This window comes from Schistocerca piceifrons, chromosome 6, assembly GCF_021461385.2.
Source record: "Schistocerca piceifrons isolate TAMUIC-IGC-003096 chromosome 6, iqSchPice1.1, whole genome shotgun sequence".
In the NCBI taxonomy this organism is placed as follows: domain Eukaryota; kingdom Metazoa; phylum Arthropoda; class Insecta; order Orthoptera; family Acrididae; genus Schistocerca; species Schistocerca piceifrons.
Genome location: NC_060143.1, coordinates 406,656,104 through 406,679,883, shown reverse-complemented (window position 1 = coordinate 406,679,883; position 23,780 = coordinate 406,656,104).

Below are 23,780 nucleotides of genomic sequence, written 5' to 3'. Positions count from 1 at the left end.
CTACGTAAACGAAAGTTAGTAGTCGTTTTTCTACAGCTGAAAGATGATGTCTACTCATATTTCAAGACAGATGCATAAGAGCGGTCCTAGTAGCACCACTATGAGGATACATTTACGGTATGCTTTAGACACCCGTTGTAGCGGTTGTGGGTGTTAGTTACCTTTGAGATAGGACGTGGCGAGTTGATGTTAGCCAAGAATGCCTTTACGGTGACAAAGATGCCATTACCAACACCTCACTGACTTTGAGCGAGGTCGTGAACTAGGACTTCGAATGCTGGATGTTCCTTCTATGATACTGGAGAAAGACTTCGTACGAATGTGATCACTGTACATGGTTTCTGGCAGGGGTGGCCACGGGAATGTACGGTCGCTAGAAGACCGGGCTCCAGGCGGTCACATGGCACTACCGAGAGGGAAGACCACCGTGTTCAGCCTGTGACTGTGGTGTATCACGCTGCGTCTGAAGGAGAAATCTGAGCAGAGTGACACAACGAATTGTTAATACCCGGCTACTTCAAGGATGTTTCAGAACCACACGAACTCAATACAATTCAATAGGGTACAGACCAATGACACGAAAGCACCGATGTTTACAATTTCAGTGGTGTCAAGCGAGAGCACATTGGAGGGCTGGGTGGAGATCTGTTGTTTTCCGATGAAATGTAGTTCTGCACTGGTGGCAGTGATGCCCGTGTTTTGGTTAGAAGGAGCCCAGTTGAGGGCCTGCAACCAACCTGTCTTCGTGCTACACATAGAACTTACACCTGGAAATATGGCTTGTGGTGCGATTTCGTATGACAGCAGGAGAATTCTACTGGATATCCCACTCGTCCTAACTGCAAATTTGTACATCAGTGTGGCTATTCGATATGCTGTGCTGCCATCCATGAACAGCATTCCAAGGAGTGTTTCCCGACAGTTCCTGAATTTACTGCCCTCCAGGAAGCGTGTGGCGCGCAAATTATTCTCTGGACTGAGATCTGGCTGAACCCTGAGATAGGAAGTTCTGAAATATTTAGTGAGGGTTGGAACGTGTATCGTGAAGACAGATTAGACACCGTAGGAGGTGGTGTATTCATTTCAGTTGGCAAAAATATTGTGTTTACTGACGTCGAAGTAGAGTGTGATTGTGAAGTTATCTGGACACGTTTAACAGGGCTAGGGGAAATAAAGTTAATTGTGGGGTGTTATTACCGGCCACCAGGTTCCACCGTGACAGTTCTAGAATCATTCAGAGGGAGTCTACATTCTGTATCGCTATATTAGTTGGAGGCGACTTCAACCTACCTACTATAGACTGGGATGTCCATGGATTCATTACAGATGGTACAGACAAGCCGTCGTGCGAATTACTTTTGAACACATTATCCGAAAACTGTCTTGAGAAGCTAAATCGACAGCCAACGCGTAATGGAAATATTTTAGATCTGGTAGCCACGAACAGACCAGACCACATCGACGGTGTCACTGTTGAGACAGGGATTAGTGATTATGATGTTGTCATTACGACTATGGTTACGAAAGTTAAAAAGTCGGTCAAGAAGGCTAGAAGAGTATTCTTACTAGAAAGAGCAGATAAGCAGTTGTTAGCATCCCACTTAGTAAATGAATCGACTTAATTTACTTCCGGTACGATGGACGTGGAAGAATCATGGGCAAATTTTAAACACATTTTAAATCACGCTTTGGACAAGTATGTGCCGAAAAAGTGGGTTACGGACGGAAAAAAACCCACCGTGGTTTAACAGCGCAGTTCGGAGAATGCTCAGGAAGCAAAGGCAGTTGCACTCGCGGTACAAGAAAGATCGGGAGAATGAGGACAGGAAAAAGTTAGTAGAGATTCGTGCTGCTGTAAAAAGAGCGATGCGCGAAGCATTCAACCACTACCACCGTCATAACTTAGCAAAAGATCCTGCCGAAAACCCAAGGAAATTCTGGTCTTACGTAAAATCGGTAAGCGAGTCGAAGGCTTCCATCCAGTCACTCACTGATCAGTCTCGCCTGGCAACGGAAGACAGCAAAACGAAAGCTGAAATTAAAAATTTAGCATTTGAGAAATCTTTCACGCAGGAGGATCGTACAAACATACCGCCGTTTGAGTCTTGTACAGATTCCCGTATGGAGGACATAGTGATAGACATCCCTGCGGTTGTGAAGCAGCTGAATGGGTTGAAAATAAATAAATCGCCAGGTCCCGATGAGATTCCAATTTGGTTTTACAGAGAGTACTCTACTGCATTGGCTCCTTACTTAGCTTGCATTTATCGCGAATCTCTTGCCCAACGTAAAGTCCCGAGCGACTGGAAGAAAGCGCAGGTGACGCCTGTACATAAGAAGGGTAGAAGGACGGATCCTCAAAATTACAGACTAATATCCTTAACATCGGTTTGTTACCGGATTCTGCAACATATTCTCAGTTCGAATATAATGAATTTCATTGAGACAGAGAAGTTGCTGTCCGTGCATCAGCACGGCTTTAGAAAGCGTCGCTCCTGCGAAACGCAACTCGTCCTTTTTTCACATGATATCTTGCGAACCATGGATGAAGGGTATCAGACGGATGCCATATTCCCTGACTTGCGGAAAGCGTTTGACTCGGTGTCCTACTGCAGACTCCTAACTAAGGTACGAGCATATGGGATTGGTTCCCAAGTATGTGAGTGGCTCGAAGACTTCTTAAGTAATAGAACCCAGTACGTTGTCCTCGATGGTGAGTGTTCATCGGAGGTAAGGGTATAATCTGGAGTGCCCCAGGGAAGTGTGGTAGGTCCGCTGTTGTTTTCTATCTACGTAAATGATCTTTTGGATACGGTGGATAGCAATGTGCGGCTGTTTGGTGATGACGCTGTGGTGTACGGGAAGGTGTCGTTGTTGAGTGACTGTAGGAGGATAGAAGATGACTTGGACAGGATTTATGATTGGTGTAAAGAATGGCAGCTAACACTAAATATAGATAAATGTAAATTAATGCAGATGAATAGGGAAAAGAATCCTGTAATGTTTGAACACTCCATTAGTAGTGTAGCGCTTGACACAGTCACGTCGATTAAATATTTGGGCGTAACGTTGCAGAGCGGTTTGAAGTGGGACAAGCATGTAATGGCAGTTGTGGGGAACTCGGATAGTCGTCTTTGGTTCATTGGTAGAATTTTGGGAAGATGTGGTTCATCTGTAGAGGAGACCGCTTATAAAACACTAATTCGACCTATTCTTGAGTACTGCTCGAGCGTTTGGGATCCCTATCAGGTCGGATTGAGGGAGGACATAGAAGCAATTCAGGGGCGGGCTGCTAGATTTGTTACTGGTAGGTTTGATCATCACGATAGTGTTACGGAAATGCTTCAGGAACTCGGGTGGGAGTCTCTAGAGGAAAGGAGGCGTTCTTTTCGTGAATCGCTACTGAGGAAATTTAGAGAACCAGCATTTGAGGATGACTGCTGTACAATTTTACTGCCGCCAACTTATATTTCGCGGAAAGACCCCAAAGTTAAGATAAGAGAGATTAGGGCTCGTACAGAGGCATATAGGCGGTCATTTTTCCCTCGTTCTGTTTGGGAGTGGAACAGAGAGAAAAGATGCTAGTTGTGGTACGAGGTACCCTCCGCCACGCACCGTATGGTGGATTGCGGAGTATGTATGTAAATGTAGATGCAGATGTAGATCATGCTCTATGACATACCGTTGTTGTAACCCAACATGCTATACAGAATTTCGACATTTTGCCTTGACCTCCTAGGTCAGAAAATCTGTCTCCAATCGACCACATATGATGCATCATCGGACGATAGCTCCAGCGTCATTCACAAACAGTGTTATATGAATATATGGAGATGATATCTCTTCCTTCGAACATGTCCGAAAGAACAGTTACCTTCTTCATATAGATAAGGCTTACCGGCCAACGATATTCTTCAGTGTGGATGCACTCACATTTCTCAAACTCTTACGGGAATCAGTAGATTGACTGCCGCGAGTAACGAGTATAGTTGGCAGGGGCACTACTATTGTAGTGTGTGGACAGTAAGTTAGAAGTGTGGGTCTCACGGGGATCGTGCCAGAGATAAGTTCCTGCACTGTACTTTGTGTCCTCACGGCTCAGTCGGATAGAGCGTCTGCCATGTAAGCAAAAGAGCCTGGTCTCGAACACAGTCGGGACAAATATTTTGAACTGTCCCCGTTGATATTTATCAACGCCTGTAAGCAGCTAATGGTCTGGATTTCACTGTAATTTCAAAAATAGCAAATGTTGGCCCTGTATTGACCAACCAAGTGCATCAGTCACGGAACTCCGTTCCACAAACTGATATTAGGTACCTGTACAAAAAAATGCATGCACGTCTGCATAGTTGCATTCAACATTATGGTGGCTGCACTGGTTAATAATGTACCATCCTCTCACGTTCGCAGTGTCTAATTCGTCATCTTGTAAATATCACTTTTTCATATTACCTAGATAAATGTCTCCCAAAATTTCATTGCACTACATTAATTACTCATTGATGCAGAGGTCCATTTTCTGTCAGTGTATTTGTCGCAAAGGCAGATGCCAGGCAGGTTCATTTGAAGCATCGTAAACAGTGCTATTTAGTAAACACTTTTGAATACTGCTCGTTTTACTCTGAAGAAGTAAACTTCAAGGAGGTGACAGGTAGGCTTCACAGAAGAACTGTGCGTTTCGTCATTGGGTCTTTTAGCCACAAAATAAATAAACTGGTGTAACGGTCGGTCTACGATTAGGTCACTTGAGAGGAATAGGATTTCTGTAGTAATCATGGACAATGTCAAAAGGGTGCTCAATGGAAAATGAAACGAGCGCGCGCAGTCAAAGATTGTTGCAAACGCTTCAAAAGGGCTTTTTGATTCATGTAGACTGTAAAAAGTTGGCCGGCCGGAGTGGCCGAGCGGTTCTAGGCGCTACAGTCTGGAACCGCGCGACCGCTGCGGTCGCAGGTTTGAATACTGCCTCAGGCATGGATGTGTGTGATGTCCTTAGGTTAGTTAGGTTTACGTAGTTCTAAGTTCTAGGGGACTGATGACCTTAGAAGTTAAGTCCCATAGTGCTCAGAGCCATTTGAACCATTTTTTGTAAAAGGTTAGAATTAAAATTCCTTCTTTATGCCCTCTAAGAAGTGACAAGAAATACATTTCTTAGACTCACAGGTATCATACGAAATTAACCGATTGTTGAGCGCGACTGGAACCCGTGGGAAGAGAGTTGGTGAGGGAGGGGTGGATGGATTGCGAAGGTGGAGGGGGAAGGTCAGAAGGGGAAGAGAGGAGGGAAGGGGGGTAGGGGGCAGTCAGTGATATGCGATATGGCCTCCGCCATGCTCCTTGACGTACTGACCATCAGAGGGTAAACATAAATAAAGACGTATAAGTGGACAGTAATGAATGTGGGCAGAAGAACGAAGTCAGACCCTTGTGGAAAACAGTCTAACGCCTCGCGATACGCACTCTTGCTGACAATTGGGGGCCTCAGACACTGCCAAACGATTTGTCTCATAATTGTTAGGTATTTTGTGTACGGCTTAAAATGAAAGATTCTAAGATATTTTGGTTCAATATCCCTCTGGTTTCGAGAAAACCAGCCCTAATACTCACGAAGTGCAGTCGACTGAGACTTGACAGGATCGATGGGTAATTGAGCATTTGTCATCGTTGTACATGGCGTCAGAAAATGCATTTTTTCCAGAAATTTAGGACAGAAACATTTGCGACTGTCGCTTATGTATACATTAGTTAGATGCTCCTTAGCAAAAATGCCACTGACATATAACATCAAAAGCATCTGACTGGGGAGCAGGCAATCCAAATACATTCAACAGATTTTTTTTCATTTCTATTATTTTCTGTATAGAAACTGGTGAAAATATGAGGATTAATAAGAGATGTAAATCCGTACTGATATGACAAGTACCATCCATCTAGTTGCTCGAAGGAAAGTGAAAACATACGACATAATGAGTGAGAGACGCGTTATAGAGCGTTCAGGATTAAAATTTTTACTGTTAAATAATCTTCGTTGTTTCAGAAATTTATTTGCCTACTTTGTTATCACTCCTTATTGATTTACTTACCTTATTATTTACTTACTTTATTAACCCTCTTACTTTGCCCGATTTCGATACAAAAAAAAGAAAAAAAATACTTCTGCGGAATGCATCTAGGAATCGAATACAGGACGTTTTCACCGCATACAGATGCCTTTGTCAAGTGGACAACGCTTACCTTATCGGTACGCAAACGGAGGTCGTAAAAGTTTATTTTCTCGATTTATAGGAAAATACGTGCGTGCGTCCCTCATATATAATGATGAAAAACACTGAACTTTGAACTATGTGTCGATCGGGTCAATTATAAGTCGACTGAGAGTCATGAAGTATAGAGTGGTTTTCTCAAAAAACAGGTGGTTATTGAGGCTACAAAACATCTAGGGATTTTCAGTTTTAGATTGTATACAAGCGGCTTGCCAAAACATGATCTGATTGGTTGAACCTGTCTGAGGACTTCCGCTTGCGAGTGTGAAATGGTTCTACATGATTATTTCCCAAAATTCACCTTGTTTCGTTGTAATGAGATTTACGTGGCAACAATCTTCGGAAAATAAGTGACTTGTTATCAAGAACAGACTACGTCACGAATGCGCTGAAATTAAGGTGTTATGAAGGAAATAAGAAACAGTGAGAACAGTGAGGTGACAAAGCTCCAGGAATACCTTCTAATATCGTGTCGGGCCTCCTTTTGCCTGGCGCCGTCCAGCAACTCGACATGGTATCGACTGTACAAGTCGTTCGAAGTCCCCTGCAGAAATATTAAGCCACACTGCCTCGATTTTTTTTTCCATTTTGTCATCAGTTTTCTTACTTGCTTGATGCGGCCCGCCACGAATTTCTCTTCTGTGACAACCACTTCATCTCAGAGTAACACTTTCAACCTACGTCCTCAATTATGTTCTGGATGTATTCCAATCTCTGTCTTCCTCTAGTACCATGGACGTTATTCCCTCATGTCATAAAAGATGTCCTATCATCCTATCCCTTCTCTTTATCAGTGTTTCCACATATTCCTTTCCTCTTCGATTCTGCGCAGAACCTCTTCATTCATTACCTTATCAGTCCATTTAATTTTCAACATTCGTCTGTAGCACCACATCTCAAACGCTTCGATTCTCTTCTGCTCCGCTTTTCCCACTGTCCATATTTCACTACCATACAATACTGTACTCCAGATGTACATTCTCAGAAATTTCTTCCTCGAATTAAGGCAGTTATTTGTTATTAGTAGACTTGTCTTGATCAGGAACGCCCTTTTTGCCATTGCTAGTCAGATTTTCATGTCCTCCCTGCTCCGTCCTTCATTGGTTATTTTACTGCCTACTGCCTACTTAACTTAATCTACTTCGTGACCATCAATCCTGATGTTAAGATTCTGGCTGTTCTCATTTCTACCACTTCTTATTACCTACGTCTTTCTTCGATTTACTCTCAGTCGACACTCTGCACTCATTAAACTGTTCATTCCGTTCAGCATATCATGTAATTCTTCTTCACTTTCACTGAGGATAGCAATACCATCAACGAACCCTATCATTGTTATCCTTTCACCTTGAATTTTAATTCCACCCCCGAACCTCTCTTTTATTTCCATCATTTCTTCCTCGATGTACAGTTTGAACAGGAGGAGCGAAAGGCTACATCCTTGTCTTACACCCTTTTTAATACTACCACTTCGTTCTTGGTCGTCCACTGTTTTCATTCCTCTTGGCTGTTTTATATGTTGTTTATGACCCATCTCTCCCTATAGCCCACCCCTACTTTTTTCATAATTTCGAACATCTTGCACCATTCTACATTGTCGAACGCTTTTCCAGATAGACAAATCCTATGAACGTGTCTTGATTTTTCTTTAGTCTTGCTTCCATTATTATCCGTAACGTCAGAACTGCCTCTCTCGTGCCTTAACATTTCCCAAAGCCAAACTGATCGTCATCTAGCGCATCCTCAATTTTGTTTTCCATTCTTCTGTATATTATTCTTGTAAGCAACTTGAATGCATGAGCTGTTCATCTGATTGTACGGTAATTCTCGCACTTGTCAGCTCTTGTCGTCTTCGGAATTGTGTGGATGCTGCTTTCCAGAAAGTCAGATGGTATGTCGCCAGACGCAAACATTTTACACACCAAAGTTAATAGTCGTTTTGTTGTGACTTACCTCAGTGATTTTAGAAATTCCAATGGAATGTTATCTATCCCTTCTGCCTTATTTGATCTCGAGTCCTTCAAAGCTCTTTTAAGTTCTGAATCTACTACTGGATCCCCTATCTCTTCTAAATTGACTCCTCTTTCTTCTTCTATCACATCAGCCAGATCTTCCCCTTTATAGAGGCTTTCTCCTCTGCAGTTAGCAGTGGAAATCCCCTTGCACTCTTAACGTTATCACAGTTTCTTTTAATGTCACCGAAGGTTTTTTGACTTTCCTGTACGCTGAGTCTGTCCTTCCGACGATCATTTCTTTTTCGATGTCTTCACATTTTTCCTGCAGGCATTACGTCTTAGCTTCCCTGCACTTCATATTTGCTTCATTCCTCAGCAACTTGTATTTCTATATTCCCGAGTTTCTTTGTACTTCCTCCTTTCATTGATCAATTAAAGTATTTCTTCTGTTACCCATGGTTTCTTCGCAGTTACTTTCTTTGTACCTATGTTTCCCCTCCCAACTTCTGCGATGGCCCTTTTTAGAGATATCCATTCCTCTTAAACTGTACTGCCTACTGAGCTATATCCTTATTACTGTATCTATAGCTTTACAGAAATTCAACCGTATCTCGTCTTTCCTTGGTACTTCCGAATACCACTTCTTTGCGTATTCAGTCTTCCAGACTAAAGTCTTAAACTTAAGCCTACTCTTCATCACCACTATATTGTGATCTGAGTCTATGCCTGCTCCTGGATACGCCTTACAATCCAGAATCTGATTTCGGACTCTTTGTCTGACCATAATGTAATCTAATTGAAATCTTTCCGTATCACCCGGCCTTCTCCAACTATACCTCCTCCTCTTGTGATTCCTGAACATAGTATTCGCTATTACTAGCTGAAACGTGTTACAGAACTCACTTAGTCTTTCTCCTCTCTCATTCCTTGTCCCAAGCCCATATTCCTCTGTAACCTTTTCTTCCAATTTTTTCCCTAAAACTGCCTCTATAGCCGCCCATAATTGCGAAAGCGTTGCCGGTATAGGATTTTGCACGAACGTACCTCTGGATTATGTATCACAAATGTCCGATGGGATTCGTTTCATGCGGTCTGGGTGGCCATATCATTCACTCGAGCTGTCCAGAATATTCTGCAAAACAGTTGCGAGCGATTGTGGTCTGGTGATATTGCGCATTTTCATCCTCAAGAATTCCTTCCATGAATGGCTGTAGATAGTCTCCAAACAGCCGAACAAAAGCATCTTCAGTCAATGATCGGTTTAACTGGACCAAAGGACTCATTCCATTCCATGCAAACACAGCCCATACCATTATGGAGCCACCGTCAATTTGCACAGTACCTTGTTGACAACTGGGGTCCATAGTTTCGTGGGGTCTACGCCAATCTCGAACTCTACCAACAGCTCTTTCCAACTTAAATCGGGACTCATCTGACCAGTCCACGGTTCTCCGATAGTCTAGGGTCCAACTGATACGATCACGAGCCCAGGAGAGGCACTGTAGACGATTTCGCACTGTTAGCAAAAGCACCCACGTCGTCATCTGCTGCCATAGCCCATTAACGCCGTATTTCAACGCACTAACCTAACGGATACGTTCTTCGTACTTCCCACATTTCTGCGATTATTTCACGCATTGTTGCGTGTCTGTTAGCGCTGACATCTCTATCCACCCGCCTCTGCTCTCTGTTGTTAACTGAAGGTCGTCGACCACTGTGTTGCCGGTGGTGAGAGGTAATGCTTGAAGATTGGTATACCCGGCACACTCTTGGTACTGTGGATCTCAGAGTATTCAATTCCTCAACGACTTCCGAAATGGAACACCCCATGCACCTAATTTCAACTACCATTCCAAGTTCAATGTCTGTTAGTTCCCGTCGTGACGGTGTAGTCGCATCGGAAACTGTTTAACGTGAATCACCTGAATAAATGATAGGTTCGCCAATTCACTGCTTTTTTATTCTTGGTGAGGAGCATTATAGTGAACCCGCAATGATGTCTCTGTCTCTGCCACCAGATTCGACTTATCTGTGTCACTATTGGACGTCATCACTGCGAACGCAAATCAGGGGCCAGTTATTTACGCGAAGTAAAAAGAAAAAAATATGGTTCAAAGGGCTCTAAGCACCATGGGACTTAACTCCTGAGTTTATCAGTCACCTATAACTTAGAACTACTTAAATAACTAACCTAAGGACGTCACGCACATCCACAGTATTCGAACGTGCGACCGTAGCAGCCGTGTGATTCCGGACCGAAGCATCTAGAACCGCTCGACCACAGCGGCGGGCCTAAGTGAATTACATGACCTGTGACTAAACACCTAATCTCGTACCTCCAAAAACCCACCAAAAATTACCGGATCCCTGACAGGCGAATCGGTGATATATTTCGTTCCATAGACGGACAAACAAGCATTAAGCAGGTGATCATAATGTTATTTCAGTGTATTTAGTAGTAGAATAAATCTGCTGAAGGCTTGAGAATTTGTTTGTAAAATGTCTCATCATAACAAAATTTTTGTGTTTATTCCTAAGTTAATATTACATGTGATAAGTCCATAATATTATCGAAGTTATGGAGGGGTAAATGCCTGGTTTCTATTTTAGTAATATGCGGTTGGATTACAGATGTATGAGAGAACATTGTCTTTTTTTCTTTTGTCATCTTCTGAATTAATATTTCTTTTCAAAATAGACTTCGAATTGAATCTGAATATCAGAAAACAGTTTCTATGTTTGATATGTGAAATAGTTTTAGAATTAGGCAAATGAGATCCCACACGAAACTTCTTACTGAGGACTTTTTCTGTCATCGAACCTCAGCCAAAGGTAGCAAACTACGTGGTAAAATGTTTTTAACTTTCAAAGTGTCGAATCCTTATAAGATTCCTGAAGCATTATTTTACTGTTGTCATAACTATGTATTTCGTAGAAAAAATGGAATTCACATGCTATAAATTTTGATAAGGGTCATAGAATTTGTTGTCAGCTGTGGCGGTCAACATTGCTTCTGTGACAGATAATAATTAAATTACATCACCAAGCGTAGATTCAGAATCTGAATACCGTGACTTGGTCCGAGTAACAATTACAAAAAAAAAAAAAAAAAAAAAAAAAAAAAAGAGTATCTTATTTCGGAAGAATGAGGTTCAGTTCGGATTTTTAGAAATTCTGCATTAAGTTTACCACACCTTACCTGAATAGTTGAATGAATCCCCGTAAAGAAAGGCGTCGACTTACTGCCTCATCAAAAATAATAGTACGTTTCTAAAAACTTCGATGAGACGTAAAAAAATTAAGCACACTTCTTCACAGCGTGCTTGGAGCAGCAGTTTCGCTCTTTTCGATGACATTTATTGGGGACAGAACACCGCATGCTTCAAGCTACCTGTTCAGTTCTACAGGTTTTGATTATTCCTGGCACGTGTGGTGTAAGGAAACCGGTGAGGTACGAGATTCCGTGGGAACGTTTGATGCAGTAGCAATTTACGCCCCTGTGAGGGTCACCTACGATGTAATCTAAGTGTTAGATATCTGTCATCACAGGCACCGTTGAATCTCGTGCACGGGCGCTGAACGGAAAGTCGTATCCAGAGATTGGTGCGCAGTGCACGTTCCGCTGGGTTTACGGTTGGTGCATCCAATCTTCTATCCACCTGCGTCCACCGGTGGATTTTGCTTCCAACTTTGCCGTCATCCTGTCACCAGACCGTTGACCGAGGAACCACCTAAACTTTAGGTATAAGTACTGATTTTAATAGTGCTACAGATCTTCTGACATAACACACAAGTGATTTAATTTCATTACCCGCTGTGCTTAAAATGTGTGACATCAAACACATATTTCTCTGTTACACCGTATGAACGTATACAGCGCTTGAGTAATAGTTTCACTAAAATTTTTATTGCTGCAAGGAGAAGTAACGAACATTGCCATAGTTACGGTAACATAAAATCGGTTGAACTGAAAAAGTTTTCGTATCGAGAAAAAAAAATTGACAATTTAAAAAGATATATAAAACCAAAATTATATAAGATTATAGGCTTCGTCATTAATTTGAAATTAACAATCAGATTTGGCCCTTGCTCCTGCTTTTTACAATGGAAAAAATGGCGTTTAGATTCACTGTAGATAGAGGAGTGAATGGAAACAGCAGTGTTGATCTTATTACTAATTCTGTTTATTGGTCTTTTGGGTGCATACCAACAGCAGGACATTAAGCACACGAGATAAACTTCCTGTGACCTTTGGGACTGTATTACAGCAGAGATTATAAGTACCACACACAGGAATCTGTGTTTTTCACATTCTACTCACGTCAACATCAACACTTCCCCATCTCCAAGGCCTTACCAGGAATCACACGTGCCATGTTCAAGGAGGGGAGAGGAATGCAACTGCACATGTTATATTTCGCTGACAGCAACATCAACACTTTTTTGCCTGCAAGGTCATTCCAGACATTATGACATCCTGTTACGTGACAAGCCCATGGAGGGAGGTGTGAGGATGGGAGATGAGAGAATTGGGGTGAGGGGATGGAAGGGTTTGGGTGGGGAGGGGAGGGGAATGGAGGAAGGACAGGAGAGTACAGCATGAAGCCCCACCACGTCCTCACGCACAACAGCCAAATACGTCAAAATGACTGAACTTCAGAAAAATTTGCCAACTATGTTTGCGTTACTTGCGTTACTTGACTCCAAAAATGCGTTTAAGGACTGGATCAACAGTAACATTGGTAGCTTTGATTTGACGCTATGAATCATTCACCATGGAATACTGGAATGAGTAGACGGTGCATTTCTCCGTAAATAATTAAATATCAACATTTAGTTGCAAAATATAATGAAATAAAAAATCGTATTTGGTGAAAATGAGTTTTTTAACTTAAATACCTTAACAACCTCTGTACATCCAAATAAAAGCAAGACCTCTTTCACACCCTGCTCGCTCCTGCCAGTAGTAGGTGCTGCACTGTACAGATACAGCAGACGTCGCTATTTTTAAAACAAGGAAGTCGGTTCTCTATACGACAATTTCGTACTACCAATATATTCATGAACATTTAAAAAACGCAACATTAATAATAAGTAAATTAATAACGTTCCGTATCTAAGACTTTGAAAAATTCTTAAATGTCTGCAAAATACGTCAACAGTGCGAAAAATGGCGATGTTTACATTTCTTGCTGAGATTAATACATGAAAAATGCTGTTTGCTACATAATATCTCGAAAAAAGCCAGCAATGTGAAAGAAAGCGCTAGTAAACTACATATACGATAAATTGCTAAATTAGTGTCCAAACATCTAATGCATGTACTCCAGTGCTATATTTCAACTCATAATAACAGTTGACATTTAATAAGTTAAGCCTAATAATTTGATGAAGTTAAACTACCCATACCAGTTATTTAACTGCAGAAAAATAGGTGTTAGCTAAGTAGCCAAATACATTCTCTTAATGTAACAAATTAGGCCTAAACTTGATGTGACATAACATCATAAAAGTGTACATTCCCACATTTAAGAAAGCTCTCCAGCACCATTCTAGAAGGGACAAAAATGTGTTATTCACTAGAAAAAAATATAAATGGAGCTATTCATTGGCAGTTATAGCTACTATTAGAAATGACAAAGTCGTACTGAAGGCAAAACACAATAACAGCAGTTTGCAGTTAGAATGCTCCCTAAAAGTTTTAAAGACTGCATTTGTCCGATATTATTGCTCACAATATTCCAAAATGTACGTCAGCAGCGTGACAACAGCAATTTTCATGTGTTAATAGCATCTAAATACGTAAGGTGTGCGTTAACCGTTCAGATGCATTTCTGGAAACTATGGCTCCTTAAAATAAAACCTGTAACCAGCTACACTAGCGCAGCCACACACACACACACACACACACACACACACACACATACTCACAACGCCATTGTCTAATTAGGGAAGAAAGAAGATGAAAAGCTAATACAGTACCATAATATTACTTTGACTACAGAGAAACATGTGGGCCTACTGCTTGTAATTACGGGAGCAAAGATGGTAACAGTGAGAGGAGCCACATTTCCAAAGACAATGTCAGAGGTGACGCGTCGGAAAAACGACTTACCAAGTGTTGTGAGACGTCTCACACTTTGGGAACACAAATTAAATATTGTCCTAACTAAATTTCTATATAACTCGTCAAAATACATGTCTACCGCAATCTAAAACAATCACTACGGAAATTGATTTCGTTTCCCTTGCAGGCAAAAAGAGACATAATATGTCTAACGCCTCACACAAGACATTGTATGATCATTCTCTTATGCAATAACTGCTAAACGAGGGGTGACCATAGCGTGCTACACTTCACGCACTCAGCGTGTGCGGGCCGCATGAGGGTCAAGGCCCATCGTGTCGCTTGGCTTTGTTACTCCTTCCCGGAAGTACCCGGAACATGGCGACGTTTTATTTAGTATTGCTTTGCTGCATTTTTCTGTTGACTCACCTCTCTAAGTTCGTCAGAATTGAGGTGTCGACGCTATTTAGCGTTTGCTATTTGTTCGTTATATGAATACATTCACGGGTGCAGTGGCCGTTTGCACAGATAGAGGCTCTCTCTGTTCTGAACAAACTGGAGGTATAATTATTAAATTTCTTAATCCGCACACATTATTCTGTTGCCAGTTGCAACAGTTTTTGATGAAACTGATCGAAAATTGAAAAATACTTTCGTTAAGTCAGGAACACGCCCGGAAGAATTTAACGATGGTAAATTAGCTATTGTTTAATTTATGAAAGAGAAAGGAGAGAAAGAGCGAGAATTAAAACATCCACGTTAGAGTGCAGGACGTACATTTTAAGTGAATTTGACTGCACACTTCCGGCCGGAGAGGTCGAGCGGTTCTAGGCGCTACAGTCTGGAACCGCGCGCCCGCTATGATCGCAGGTTCGAATCCTGCCTCGGGCACGGATGTGTATGATGTCCTTAGGTTAGTTAGGTTTAATTAGTTCTAAGTTCTAGGGGACTGATGACCTCAGAAGTTAAGTCCCATAGTGCTCAGAGCCATTTGAACCATTTTAATGCACACTGGCCACAGTAAGATGTTGCAGGGTGGAAACAACTTCTTTCTGATTTGATGGGGATGCATTGAAAAAGAAATCGCCTTAAAATAGCTACACATTGTGTCAGATCCGTCCAGTTTCCTAATCTCTTTGCCGTTACAGAAAACACGAGATGTGAATAACTCATTGTGTCCCTGAAAGAGTTACAGGGATAGTTTTCTAAATGTTTCGAAGTCACTGTCAATCTGACATCTGTTTTAGAAAGCGTTTGCCTTGTCAGTTGCAAGCGAGCGCCTGGGCATATATAGATGTAATTACACTGGTGTCCAAAATTAAAGCAAAAAACTGCTATTGCCACGTCCTGTGTCTAATTCACGACATAATCAAACAAACTGTCAACAGAAGTCGTTACGGTCGTGTTGTACACGGAAGATGGCACTCCCAGCAACGGACAACCACTCCAGGAATGACGTCAGGGCACCTGTCTAATGGGATAATGTTTGCAGGGCAGTCCCACATCTACAGTCTCTTTGTACACAGTCGCAGACGGTGCAGTATGCCACAGAGAAGAAGTCTACAGACTCTGCTGTGGAAGGCCATTGGAAGAATGAAATCAGGACAGTCGCAAACTGATGTGCCTTGATACCTTAATCTGAATCGTTATTTCTTGACTGAGGTGACCGAAACTGCTTTCTGGAGACCAGGACTGAGCCGACCACGTGTGACATCAGTAAGAATGGACCGTTACTTCCCTATAAGGGCACGACCGGTAGCTTCTTAGTACTGCATTGCAACTGGCATTTGTACTCGCAGCATCCACTGGACGTGTTGTATCGAGGCAAACGGTGTACAGAAGGGTTCAGCAGGGTAGCTTTTATTGTTGGATATCCGATGTCTCTTTACATCTGGAGTTTCTTCACATAAGGGGACGTCTACAGTAGAGCCATCAACATGCCACCTGGACGGTGGGCCGATGTCCTTCCACAGATGAGTCCCGATTTGGTATGGAGAATAGTTCTCGACAGATTCGCTTCTGGAGGGCACGTGGAACACGATTTCCTCGGACCCAAACATTGTGGAAAGAGACCGATATCGACGTGGATCCCTAACGAAGTGGACAGAGATCGTCCTGACCAATCGAAGATCTCTTCATGAAAATGTGCGAGTAAATCAGGAAGACTTAACTGCTTTCAGGCACCGTGAGAAGATCTTGGGATCTCAGACGCGGTTGTTGCGAGGTGCCGTGGGCCCAGACTTCTTGTTGATGAAAGAAATTGCTTGACCTCATAGCGCATGGGTGCTTAATATTTTCTGGAAAAGGAAGATATTGCGTGGCCTGCTCGCTCTCCCGATTTAAATCCCATAGAGCGTGTCTGGGGTACACTAGGGAGACGTGTTGCATCACGTCAGTATCCACCAACGACTCTCCAAAACTTGTCAGCAGCCCGCTGGAAAAATAGGCGTTATTGCCACTACATGACATCGATGGCAACATTCATAGCATGTCCCGTCGTTGTCAGGTCTGTATTTCTGCCGACGGTGATCACACCCCATACTGAGCACATTAATCACTTGTCAGAATGTATGTGGAAACCGTTAAGTTGGAAAGAAGCGAAGAATTGTTTTGTCTACCGTTATACATTTTGCAGCTGTTTACGTTCTGTTTTCTTTACATGGATTTAATTTAACGATCACCTGTGTATACTGTTTTGTGTCAAAATAAATGCAGCCTTGCAAAATTTCCGTTTGTCGCTTCAATTTTGGACAATAGTGTAATTGACGTGCAAGGTTATTCTACATTTAATGACAACTATTTTTACGTTAAAACTGTCCAGGACGTCTTCATTGGATAGAATCCCGTAAAACATTAAATCTCCGACATAACTGCGGCTGGAAAAAGATCCTTCAAGACGGAGAAAAAATGGTTCAAATGGCTCTAAGCACTATGGGACTTAACATCTGAGGTCATCAGTCCCCTAGAACTTAGAACTACTTAAACCTAACTAACCTAAGGACATCAACATCACAGACATCCATGCCCGAGGCAGGATTCGAATCTGCGACCGTAGCAGCAGCGCGGTTCCAGACTGAAGCGCCTAGAACTGCTCGGCCACACCGGCCGGCCCAAGAAGGAGAGCAACGACGTCTGAAGAGAATCGTTCAACGTGACAGAGGTGCAACCTTTCCGCAAATTGCTGCAGATTTCAATGCTGGCCCATCAACAAGTGTCAGCGTGCGAACTATTCAACGAAATATCATCAATACGGCTTTCGGAGCCGAAGGCTCACTCGTGTACTCTTGATGACTGCACGACACAAAGCTTTAAGCCCCGCTTGCGCCCATCAACACCGACATTGGATGTTGATGACTGGAAACATGTTGCCTAGTCGGAACAGTCTCGTTTAAAATTGTATCAAGCTGATAAATTTGTACGGGTATGGAGACAACGTCATAAATCCACGGAATCTGCGTGTCAGCAGGGAACTGTTCGTGCTGGTGGAGCGTCTGTAATGGTGTGGGGCACGTGCAGTTGGAGTGATATGGGACCCCAGACACGTCTAGTTACGATTCTTACAGGTGACACGTACTAAGCATCTTGTCTGATCACCTGCATTCATCCTTGCCCATTGTGCATTCCGACGAGTTTAAGCAATTCCATCAGGATAATGCGACACCCCACACGTCCAGAATTTCTCCAGGAACACTCTTCTGAGTTTAAACATGTTCACTGGCCACCAAACTCCCCAGACGTGAACATATTGAACAAATGTGGGATGCCTTGGACCGTGCTGTTCAGAAGAGACTCCATCCCCTCGTACTCGTACAGATTTACGGACAATCTTGCAGGATTCATGATGTCAGTTCGCTCCAGCAGTACTTCAGACATTTATCGAGTCCATACCCGTCGTGTTGCGACACTTCTGCGTGCTCGCGGGGGCCATATACGATATTGGGCATGTGTTCCATTTTCTTTGGCTCTTCAGTGTAATTTTATGTGGCGGGCCGCTTGAATCTCAGCGCTCAATGGCCTGATTGGCTAATTAACTCGAAAACTGCGTATGTATAGAATTGCTTTTTCTTAACAATTATTTTTCAGCACATCCTACTCTGCAACAACCTAGAGGCTTTTCAGACTGTTTCTGACCGTCCTGGATATCCCCAGCTGGGAGACGCAGGCCGCTTCTTGTAAACGTCGACTTTGGTTGTGCTTCTACATTCGGACGTGGTTGGTCTGATTCCAGTAGCAAGTCTCTCTCACGGTGCAATGCTAATTAACGAAGTTAGGTAACGGTATAATGTGATCTAATGTAAAGATCTAATGTAAAGGGCCCTAAGGAAATTATCCGGCATGGAGTCTGTTTAACTGTTAACTCTTTACTGTGACACGCGATATAATAGCTACGAAACTAAAAGCATCAATTACAGTATCTAGAAGTCATTCTGTACATCGTGTTGTGATCTGCAAGAACTAATCATAATAATTCACTGTCACATGTGAATCAACACATTAACAATCCTTATGTATTGGCAAGGTCCGGAGACGATTAGGGATCTGAAGTGGTACAATCTTATCATATTTAGAGACACGCGGAATTGTGTATTAGGTTGAAAGTGATTGCAGAGCGAATAACTGGGACAGAACGACCATTCTGCAGGCCGCCGCTTCTATCTGACGAACAAATTGTGACGCCTATCCGTCCAGGGCACTCTGCCTCCGCAATGTATCCTTGCCGTGAATTGCAATGAGTGTCATGGAACAGAAGTATTGAGTTGGCCCTCCCTCAGAGCCCGTTGCGTGAGTGTATGCTCTGCTAACCTTGGTGCCAACGATCTTAACGTAAGTCTGTTCTCCTCTGCATCTCTCTTGACCGGAACCCTCCTTTCCGCATCCTGTGTCCGAATCTTCTCTCTTCCGCGTCCTCTGTCCGACTCCTCTAACTGATCCTTATCGCTCCTCTTCTAACTCCTATTCAATGTGCCGCTTTGCACCAACATCGACTCATAGTACCAATTTATCGGCTCTTACTCCTTCTAGCGGCTCCGTATTGTCTTCCAATGGAGTTGACCATCGCGTTTCTCTTCTCAAAAAGTGGGATGTAAGATGGATGTCACATCCTATCCATAAATATCAATGCATGTTCTTTCCTCCTGCGAGCTTTCGCCACCGTTTCAATACAAAATGAAAACAATTCTGTTATTGTAGCATTGCTTGGGTGAGCCATCCGCACAACTATAACGACATAGCTCGTGGTGTTTTTTGGCCCTATTTCAGAGATGCTATCTCGCTCTATAGCCTACCTTCCCGTATGCTGAAATAACGTTTCTTCGAATTCCCTCACGTTACGGGCGTGTTTCTTCTCATCCCCCTGCAAATGGTCTAAGTTTTCTGCAGGTTGAGCCGGTGGAAGTGGTGGGGAGATCGTACTTTTAGCACCGTTGTACAGTCTGACCCCACTATCCTATATCAGGACGTGCTGGTAGCCGGTACCAGGCGATCTTCCCGTTTATCCCTGCTGCGTATTCACGGCTCAGCCATGAAAGGACAATGCTACGGACGTCCAGACGGAGCGTTTCTTCGGCCCTCTGCTGCCTTTTTATCATTTGTTCGAACAGCCTAGTGCCCGTCTTATACACGTTCTGTTATGGAATCCCAATAAAGAAAGCGCAAGTATGGTTATTACTGCCTTTTCGATCAATGCTGTGTCCGACCTTACGATTCTATGTGCAATTGCTACATCCTGTCTGCTATATCTTTACTCAACGGTAAGATGTGGCTAGCATTACAAGTTAGCCACCTCTGAGAACTCCCTCCTTGAAACGAAAATTTTGCACCGGAGGTGACACACTCTCTTTATCCTGTATCTGTACGTTATTCTGTGTTAGTCTTACATGCACAAATAAATAAGAAGCACTAAAAGTATCAATATTAATAGACACATCAATGCATGCCGCTGTCATGTTCATATCATGTAAGTATCAGTTGTTTCAGAAGACTTAAATCGTTAATTCGCTGAAAAAGAAAAACTCAATTTATTCACTACAGAGCAGAATATTCTATCTTTATATAACAGAAGTAATGGCAGCAGTTGTCACGTGCTAGCTCTGTGATACGTTGTCACTCGCAAAAAAGGTAATATGGCACTGCCAAGTGAGTGTATGTAGTCACAGGGAGCAGATGGATAAAGGGGTGGATGAAGCCTCATCGTTTGCGCCCTGCTTCTCTGTGAATTTAGGAGCCTCGCCAGTGCAAGCATTTTAGCATTCATCCTTTCTTCGTGGCAATGGCCCATCTAGATGTTGGACCGTCTCCATCTCATACGTTGTCGAATATGTGTTGGCTTATGACCCCTAGGCAATGGTACCAGTCCAGGTATTTATGTATACGAGTAGAACACCATTATCAGAGCTTCAATACGTGTGTTTTCGTCTGTGTAGGACGTCAGAGCTCAGAGCGCCTCTATATAAGTCGTTAGTATTGCCGTCTTCTGTTGCGTGAACGCAGGAAGATGCAGTAGGGCTTCTTGTACAGAAAATTAGCATATCATCTGAGCAGATTAGCGCTACCAGATGTGGTGTAGGCATCTTTGGGTGTGACAGACAGTAAATGTCGATCACAGTTTGGAGCTGCATTGTGTGGCCGGAGACAGTGGATAATTCTCAAAATGACAAAATTTTCATATGTTATAAAGTTCCTGCATGGTGCCGCCTGTGTTGCAGCCTGACTGACTGGGCGTTCTTTTAAGAGGAATGGCTAGACTCGTTCCCTCGTCGTTTCCCCAGTTATGACAGGACCTCATTCTTTTACCTCCTGGATAGGTTGGTGTTCTCCACTTTGGTCGTGTACCTGTGCTTGTTGTCATGTGACCACTACCTTATCCAGCTGGCTGCCGATACTGCCGCACTTCACTCAGGTCCCAATGGGGTCTCTCCATTTCCTTGCTGTGACTTGGGTACAGCTGATCCGCTTGGGTTGGGGGACACAGTAGTGAGGCTATCTGGTCTCATTCCTCTGCCCTTCAGACTCATTCAGCGAGTTGTCACCCTGGGCTTAGGCTATCACCTGTCTCGAAAGTCACTTCTGATGCTGCTAGGGCCTTCCTTGTGTGCTTTATTTATTGTAACATTTTAATGTTATTACTATATTAATACGCCACTGTATTGTTTTATTGTTACTTGTATCTTCCGATATCATCTTACTTAAGAAATGTATCCCATTACAAGCCTTGTTTCTTACACTATTCTTTTGCGCTACTTATATCCCTATTTTTCAATTCAGTATTGATGTGCATTCATACCGTAAGCCATATCATCTGTCATTATGTTGTATGTTAGTAGTTTAATTATAGATTATTTTGTCACACGTTAGTGTCACACATTATTTGTTGCATGTAATTGGGCTCTATCGCATACCACTTTCGTGGCTCAACTCGTTACTTTTATTGTATTCTTTTTCTGTTAGATACAACAATGTGATAATATAATACCATCACCTGTTCACATTACTAATGAGTAAGTATTGGATAGGATTGGGGAGAAGAGAAGTTTTTGGCACAACTTGACCAGAAGAAGGGATCGGTAGGATGGACATGTTCTGAGGCATCAAGGGATCACAAATTTGGTATTGGAGGGCAACGTGGAGTGTAAAAATCGTAAAGGGAGACCAAGAGATGAATACACTAAGCAGATTCAGAAGGATGTAGGTTGCGGTAGGTATTGGGAGATGAACAAGCTTGCACAGGATAGAGTAGCATGGAGAGCTGCATCAAACCAGTCTCAGGACTGACGACCATAACAACAACAACACCTGTTACAACCACCCTTCCTCGTCAGTGTTTGCCTCTTTCTGTTTCGTGCCTCATTCACATCTCCGATCCATTCTGTTTTATCTCGTCTAATCCTGTTGCTTCTGTGCTACTCCTGATATTTTAATAGGACTGACCATTTTTTTACAGTCGGCGTCTTGGTGTAGCTATTTCGTTTCTGTGAAAACTTTCAAAACAAAAATCCAGGATATTGGTTGAATAGTATCAGTCCACGGGGACGAAACTGTACCGTGGGTAAGTGGTCATCGTGTTGGACTGACAAGCGGACGAGCCGTGTTGAACAGTCTCTCGTGCCATTTTTTTTTCTCAACGACCATGAACGGTCCGCCCGGTTATTGAAAGGTTTGTTCTCTTTCTGCAGTCTTGGCAGTTGTCATACTATACATTATTTGTAGAATACGAGTCATGTGGTAAGTATACGTTACCGTCACAAGTAAATGTGATGAATAGTGAGAGCAGCCGATATACCACGTAGACGTCTCCCAGAAATGAAAACAACAAATAAACGGGTGACAACTAAGTTACAGGAAAGGAATTCAAGAGTCAAGACCTCCAAAACCCAACGAAACTTCAAAAACATTAAAAAAATGTTTTGACAGAGCACAGAGAAAGTGTCTCATTGGCGAAACTGTTGCGTTCATTTTTTGCAGGTTATGTGACAAACTATTACGTTTTCATCATTTCCTCTGGAGTGATCACATTGACATTCATACGAACACTTACATTGAGCAAGGATATGTACAGTACAGTGCAGTCGAATAAATTAGGTGCGTTGATGAGAGATTCCCATTATATGACACACGTGCTATCACTAATGCCGTGTATGACACATCAGATATGTTATCCGATTCAGGACTCGGTTCACTTGTCGCAAGACGCTTGCGGTTCCTATTCGAAAGCTACTTCCTTTCAGCTGCTAATAGAGTAGTTGTGCCGAATCAGCTGTCATTAGAGGTCCCTACCTTACACCTCGCTGTCGCAAACGGACGTTACACCACGTTTGAATAAAGCGAACAGCGAAAACAAAATAGGATTTACAAACGGGAGGTGTGAACACGGCTCGGCCCCTTGGCAGTGCAAAGGCGTAACCACGACGTCATTTCTGTTGTCGGCTGAACTACAGGGTGTTACAAAAAGGTACGGCCGAACTTTCAGGAAACATTCCTCACACACAAATAAAGAAAAGCTGTTATGTGGACATGTGTCCGGAAACGCTTAATTCCAATGTTAGAGCTCATTTTAGTTTCGTCAGTATGTACTGTACTTCCTCGATTCACCGCCATGATTTTATACGGGATACTCTACCTGTGCTGCTAGAACATGTGCCTTTACAAGTACGACACAACATGTGGTTCATGCACGATGGGGCTCCTGCACATTTCAGTCGAAGTGTTCGTACGCTTCTCAACAACAGATTCGGTGACCGATGGATTGGTAGTGGCGGACCAATTCCATGGCCTCCACGCTCTCCTGACCTCAACGCTCTTGATTTTCAATTATGGGGGCATTTGAAAGCTCTTTACTACGCAACCCCGGCACCAAATGTAGAGACTCTTCGTGCTCGTATTGTGGACGGCTGTGATACAATACGCCATTCTCCAGGGCTGCATCAGCGCATGAGGGATACCATGCGACGTAGGGTGGGTGCATGTATCCTCGCTAACGGAGGACATTTTGAACATTTC